General features: G+C 48.4%; 1 pseudogene; it reads right to left on the bottom strand.

Moving 5' to 3' along the window:
• Positions 1-4964: 4964 nt before the first annotated feature.
• LOC138818880 (uncharacterized) overlaps positions 4965-7166 on the bottom strand; it is a 76392-nt pseudogene continuing 74190 nt past the window's right edge.

Here is a 7166-nt window from a genome sequence, read left to right as displayed (position 1 = left end):
CTTGTTCCCCATAAATCACCTTTCAACAGAGCAACAAGGAGAACCCAGCGCAGCCCCAGCTCCATGGTGGTGGTCTGTGCTCAGTCACTGGTGGAATCAGCTCACAGAGCTCAGGTCAGGGATGGGCTGGTTTTCATGGGCAGAGGGACGTCCTATTTGCATGTCCTCTGCTATAAAGCAGCTCTGGGGGGAAGTCTAGAGATTGGGCTCCCAGAGCAGAGGTGACTGTGCTGGAGCAGTTTGGTGACAATGGTCACCTTGGAGACATCCTGACGCACTGACCACGTGCTGTGGTTCACACTGTACCTGCAGCTCCTTGGGAGCCTGAGGCAGAGTGTGAAAACATTGAGAGCTGTCTGGGGTGCAGAGGGACACACATGTCCTCTCACTCTGCCATTGTGCCTGGTGATCGTTCTGTCAGCATTTCTGATCACACACAAAACACAAAGTGCAACACGCGTGTGACCTCCTTTTGCACTCGCACGAGTGTAAAACAATAGTGAATGTGTTTCCACACTGGCAGTGTCTCTCGTGGTATGAGCTCCATGGCTGGTCCGGGCTTGCACAGTCAAGGAGGGCCCACAGTTCCTGGTGTGTTCCAGGAGAATGGTGCTCATCTGTGAGCTCTGCAGAGCCTCCTTCCTGAGCCGAAATCAGGTGTGGCTTTGCTGCACTTTACTTCATTCTGACCACCAACCAGGATGGCGAGGGTTGAGGCAGATGCTTGATAGTGAACTCTGGTGTGTCAGTTGTCACAGTCTTTGTTGTTTGTTTTTGTCAGTCATATGTATTGTGTATTTGTAATAATTTCACATGTATTATGAAACACGTATTGTCATAACCTCAGTGAGTCACTGCATGTAACATACAGTGCTCATAGGTAAACACTGATTTGGTAACTGGTGATAAATTATTTTCATGTTCTTCATATTGTTTTATCAATCGTTTGATTCCTTATTTGCTTGCAATTTTGTACCCAACTTCCAACCTCCATGTAATCCTGTCTTTCCTCCATCCTTCCTCATTCTCTAGTAACCAACACTTCCTTTTCTGTTCTATGCAGTCTATTTCTTCTAGACATAATGTGATACTGGTGTTTCTATGGTAGGTTTATTTCCTTTAAGCTAACTTCCTTTAGGTCTATCACAAATGACAGTCTTTCTTCCTTTCTGTGGGTGAGTACTGTTCCATTGTCCACACTTATCCCATTTCTTTTATCTGTTCTCTTGTTGAATCATTACTTTAATCTCAGGCCCTTCCTCAAACTAAATGTGTAAAAAATATCCACAAAACAACACAAAACTTTGGAGTTTGCATTCTCAGCAGAAAAACGCTTCCCCACCCTCTACCAGAAGACCAGCATTTATATTTTCCATGTTTGTGATAACAGTCATGTTGACTTAGTTGAGGTGATATTTCACTGTGAGATTGATTTGCATTTCATTGATATTAGCATATTATCTTGTACTTCAATATTTTCTTTTTGTTGGCAGTCTTGGGGCTTAAACTTTGGGCTTGGGCACTGTCCCTGCCCTCTTCAGCTCAAGGCAAGAGCTCTACTGCTTGGGCCACTGTTGCACTGCTGGTTTTCTAATGGTTTATTGGAGATCAGAGCCTCACAGACTTTCCTGCCTGAGCTTGCTTTGAAGCATGATCCTCAGATGTCAGCCTCCTGAGTAGCTAGGATTAAAGACTCGAGCCACCAGCACCCGGATTATTTATCTTTGTAAAGAACTGTCAATGCAGGTCTTGTGATCATTATTTCACTGGGTTTTAGACTTGTCTTTTGTTGTTTCCTTGAGACATTTGTTTGGATGATACACCATGCACAGTAAATCACTTTAGAGACATTATCACTACTATCCTTATGATGAAGCTTTACTCTTTTGCATTATTTCATGTTGCTGAAGAGGTGTTCCCAGCAATCTCTTTGTGCCTTTAGGTCTTTATTTTACGCTGTTGCTGTCATATGGAGTAGCAGTGCAGTCACAGGAATGAGCGTGTCGTCTACATTTTAACGTCAGATCTGGCAGCACCACGTTCACTTCTCTCCCTTCCCTGTGTGTCACTGGTGGACATGGATTAAGGGAGTGCTGGTTCTCCCCTCTCATGCATTCAGTGAGCGGTTCTGACCTGCTGTGTGTGCAGAGGAGGAACTCACCTTCCTTGCCCCAGGCTGAGATGAAAACCCAAGAACCTGTCCTTTCTAGGCTCTCCCAGGTCACTTCACAGTTTCCTGAGAGGCTTCTCTGGTCCTTCCATAATGTCACCAACCCTTTCCTCCCTCTGTATGTACCTGTGTGGGATCATCAGACAAGACATCCACACTGAACGTTGGTCAGGTCTCGGTCTTTGCCTTGCACCATATGGATTGTGGCCTTGGCAGGAATGTTGCCCCCACGGAATCTCTCCTGAGCTTCGAATGGTCCTCTGCTCCCACAGACTCATCAGTGTTGGAAATGACAGTCTTTCCTGCTTCCCTGCTTGAGTGTGTGTGCAGATTATCAGACACGACATCCACATCCAGTGTTGGTCCCGTCTCTGCCTTGTGTGGCTTTGCAGAGAATCTGTGCTGCAGGAGAGGTTCTGTGGCTGTGGCACCATGGAACTCTGTCCTGAGATCGGTTTCTGACTGTTATGGCTGCGGTACTAAGCTCATTCCCTGTGCTGAGTTGTGCAGCACTGGTCTTTCCTGGGTCTGGTGCAGTGCTCTGTTGCTGACCGACACCACACTCTTCTCAGGTTTAGAGGACAGATTTCAGAGACCTGGTAATTCACTGTCTCTGGAGACAGATGTGCACATTTGCACAGGATGTTCTGGCCTTGCGGCTGTTATAAGCATACTAGCAGTTCCTCTTCAATGTCCTCTTCACGGGGCAGGGCCTTGGCCCGCTGACCTGTGCAAAGGTGCTGAGACCAGGCCTGGAATCACACTGCTGAGAGGCAGGGCGCTTCTGTGTGGCTGCCGTGGTAGCAGCTCTCGCTGGGGCAGCAGTGTGGGAACAACACCCCTGGTTCCTCTCTGCCTCAGTTGGTGGACCCAGCCCGCAGGACGGCAGTTAGCAGAGAGAAGGTGCTGCCGCCGTCCTGAGCCGCGGACTCCTAGTTCTCAGGTCTCAGGTCTCTCCTGCAGCAGTAAAACCTGCTGAGAGCATTGCCCAGCATTGAGGAGAGCATGGACAACGGCGCCTATTGTAATGTTACAAGTAATATACGTAGTTATTTTATGCACGGGCACATGTGGTGCATCTGTAGTAATTTTGCCTCCATGAAGCAATAAGATAACTTTTCCCCAGTTCTCGAGAACGTGTGAGTGCACATCTCTGTAAACGTCAGAGTTCGGTGGGTAGCAGTGGCCACGCACAGCTGCAGTCACCGTCCCCGCCCCACAGCCCAGGCTGCCGTGAGCCCCGTCAGCTGCTCCTGGGACCAGAGCCGAGCCCAAGCCGGTCAGCTGGGAGGCACAGGAGACCAGGCCACTCCATGGGGTGGAGCCCCACAGCTGAGGTCTGTGTCTGCACCCGAGTCACACTCGTCTGTGACAGCCCCGCTGCCAGCTGTCATTCTCTGGAGATCCTGGGAATAGACTGAGAATTCCCACCGTCTGTTCCCAGAGCCCAGAACCACGCTGACACCTGACTCCACACAGGAGGCTGAGCCTGCGCTTTACAGCACCTCGCCCACAATGTGCATTGTCCAGTGGAGAGAGAAGGAGAGGTGTGAGAATGAGTGTCACTGCGTGAGAAACTAAACTAGTTAAAAAGTCAGTTGGGTCAAATTCTGTCCTCCATGTGTCCAGCTCTACAGGCCTGGAAGCCCAAGAGACCAGTGAGGCTCATGGTCAGTGACACGGCTCTAATCTGTTCACCACGTGCATTCCAAGCTCTGTGCTGACCAGGAAAACCCAGGCACGGCTGCCAGGCTTCACCGGGGCTTCAGCAGAGAACCTACTTTCCTCAGGATGAGATTCTGCTGACCAAGTCAGTCACCTCCGTCAACACAAGGGTGGTGTATGTTTCATTCATGGGATGAGGGTTGTTGTCATTTTAAATTCACAGCAGAATCCAGAACTCTCTGAAATTGAGGTTTATTGGCCGGTGTTGGCTGTACAAGGAACCACATTATAACTCTCCATACCCGCACATGGTGTCCCCTGACAAACGCAGCTCCTCCGGCCTCCGCCTCCTCCCCTCCATCCTTCATCAACCTCATCAGGTTCCACTTTCTATTTGTATCAAGTATTTGGACTCAACTTAATATCCACTTCCTGCCTCACTTGCTCTGTTCTTCTGAGTGGACACACCCCAAACTAGAATGATTGGGAGATGTCTGGGAGGAAGAAGAGGGTCGAGTATGTTCAAGATTAAATAATATGAAAATATGTTGTGTCTGTGCATGAAGATGGCGTAAGGAAGCTCACAAACGCTGTAGAAAAGTAGAGGGATAAGGAGAATGTGGAAAGAATAACAGACGGGATTAATCCACCTACAGTGTAATACATGCCCTATGAGCTCCTAGGCTGAAACTCCTTTACATCATGATTAACCAGGGAGGAAAATGGAGGCCGGGCCTGGCTGTGTTGTGGACATCACAGGAGAGGTGGATCCTAAATCTAGACAGCAATCCTTAACCACCGCTGGACAGAGACCAAGCTCCAACACTCAGGCAGCCGGCCTTTGACCGTGCCTGCTGCTCCTGAGGTCCTGTGCTTCCTGTGTGCTGAGCTCTCTGTTCCTGAGTGTCCTGTGCTTCCTGTGTGCTGAGCTCTCTGCTCCTGATGGTCCTGTGCTTCCTGTGTGCTGAGCTCTCTGCTGCGGAGGGTCCTGTGCTTCCTGTGTGCTGAGCTCTCTGTTCCTGAGGTCCTGGGCTTCCTGTGTGCTGAGCTCTCTGTTCCTGATGGTCCTGTGCTTCCTGTGTGCTGAGCTCTGTGCTCCTGGCACCCGTGCAGGATGTTTGTGTCTGGGCTACCACTGAAGTTGCCTCACAGTGTCTCTGGCACAGTAATACACAGCCGTGTCCTCCACTTTCAGGCTGTTCATTTGCAGGTAAGTCATGCTTTTGGAATCATCTCTGGAGATAGTGAACCGGCCTTTCACAGATGCAGCATATTCTGTTGTGTGACCATTAGCTTTGTTTCTAATATAACCGACCCACTCCAGCCCCTTTCCTGGGGCCTGGCGGATCCAGTACATATAGTAATCACTGAAGGTGAAACCAGAGGCTTCACAGGAGAGTCTAAGGGACCTCCCAGGCTGCACCAAGCCTCCCCCAGACTCTACCAGCCGCACCTCACACTGCACACCTGCAAACACAGAGAATCCTGGTCAGCAATGGTCACACACATCCACTGTTCCTCCCACTCATGTCCATTTGCACACTCAGTGTCCCTTGCTCCCCATGAATCACCTTTCAATAGAGCAACATGGAGAACCCAGTGCAGCCCAAGCTCCATGGTGGTGGTCTGTGCTCAGTCACTGGTGGAATCAGCTCACAGAGCTCAGGTCAGGGATGGGCTGGTTTTCATGGGCAGAGGGACGTCCTATTTGCATGTCCTCTGCTATAAATCAGCTCTGGGGGGAAGTCTAGAGATTGGGCTCCCAGAGCAGAGGTGACTGTGCTGGAGGAGTTTGGTGACAATGGTCACCTTGGAGACATCATGACGCACTGACCACGTGCTGTGGTTCACACTGTATCTGCAGCTCCTTGGGAGCCTGAGGCAGAGTGTGAGAACATTGAGAGCTGTCTGGGGTGCAGAGGGACACACATGTCCTCTCACTCTGCCATTCTGCCCGGTGATCATCTGTCAGCATTTCTGATCACACACAAAACACAAAGTGCAACACGCCTGTGACCTCCTTGTGCATAGGCAAGAGTGTAAAACAATGGTGAATGTGTTTCCACACTGGTAGCATCTCCCGTGGTATGAGCTCCATGCCTGGTCTGGGCCTGCACAGCCAAGGAGGGCCCACAGTTCCTGGTGTGTTCCAGGAGAATGGTGCTCATCTGTGAGCTCTGCAGAGCCTCCTTCCTGAGCCGAGATCAGGTGTGGCTTTGCTGCACTTTACTTCATTCTGACCATCAACCAGGATGGCCAGGGTTCAGGCAGATGCTTAATAGTGGGCTCTGGTGTATCATTTGTCACTGTCAATCTTTGTTGTTTTTGTCAGTCATATGCACTCTGCACTTCTGACAGTATCCCATGAATTGTATATTGTGATAACCTCAATGATTCACTACATGTAACATACACTGCTCATAGGTGAACACTGATTTGGTAACTGTTGATAAATTGTTTTCATGTTCTTCACATTATTTTATCAATCATTTGATTCCTTATTTGCTTGCAAATTTGTACCCAACTTCCGATCTCCTTGTAATCCCGTCCTCCCTCCATCCTTCCTCATTCTCTAGTAACCAACACTTCCTTTTCTGTCCTATGCATTCTATTTCTTCTAGACATAATGTGATACTGATGTTTCTATGGTTGGTTTATTTCCTTTAAGCTAACTTCCTTTAGGTTATCACAAATGACAGTCTTTCTTTCATTCTGTGGGTTAGTTCTATTCCATTGTCCACACTTATCCCATTTCGTTCCTGTTCTTCTCTTGTTGAATCTTTACTTTATCTCAGGCCCTTCCTCAAACTAAATGTGTAAAAATTACCCACAATACAACTTAAAACTTTGGAGTTTGCATTCTCAGCAGAACTCCTCCCCACACTTTACCAGAAGACCATCTTTTATATTCTTCCATGCTTGTGATAACAGTCATGCTGACTTAGGTGAGGTGATATTCCACTGTGGAATTGATTTGCATTTCATTGATATAAGTATATTATCTTGAACTTGAATATTTGTCTTTTTGTTGTCGGTCGTGGGGATTAAACTCTGGGCTTGGGCGCTGTCCCTGGGCTCTTCAGCTCAAGGCAAGAGCTCTACTGCTTGGGCCACTGTTGCACTTCTGGTTTTTTAATGGTTTATTGGAGATCAGAGTCTCACAGACTTTCCTGCCTGAGCTTGCTTTGAACCACGATCCTCAGATCTCAGCCTCCTGAGTAGCTAGGATTAAAAATGAGAGCCACCATCACAAGGATTATTTATCTTTTAAAGAACTGTCAATGCAGGTCTTCTGATCATTATTTCACTGGGTTTTAGACTTGTCTTTTGT

Source organism: Dipodomys merriami, unplaced genomic scaffold (assembly GCF_024711535.1).
Source record: "Dipodomys merriami isolate MVZ:Mamm:240054 unplaced genomic scaffold, mDipMer1.0.p SCAF_786, whole genome shotgun sequence".
NCBI lineage: Eukaryota > Metazoa > Chordata > Mammalia > Rodentia > Heteromyidae > Dipodomys > Dipodomys merriami.
This window is presented reverse-complemented; position numbering and strand designations above follow the sequence as displayed.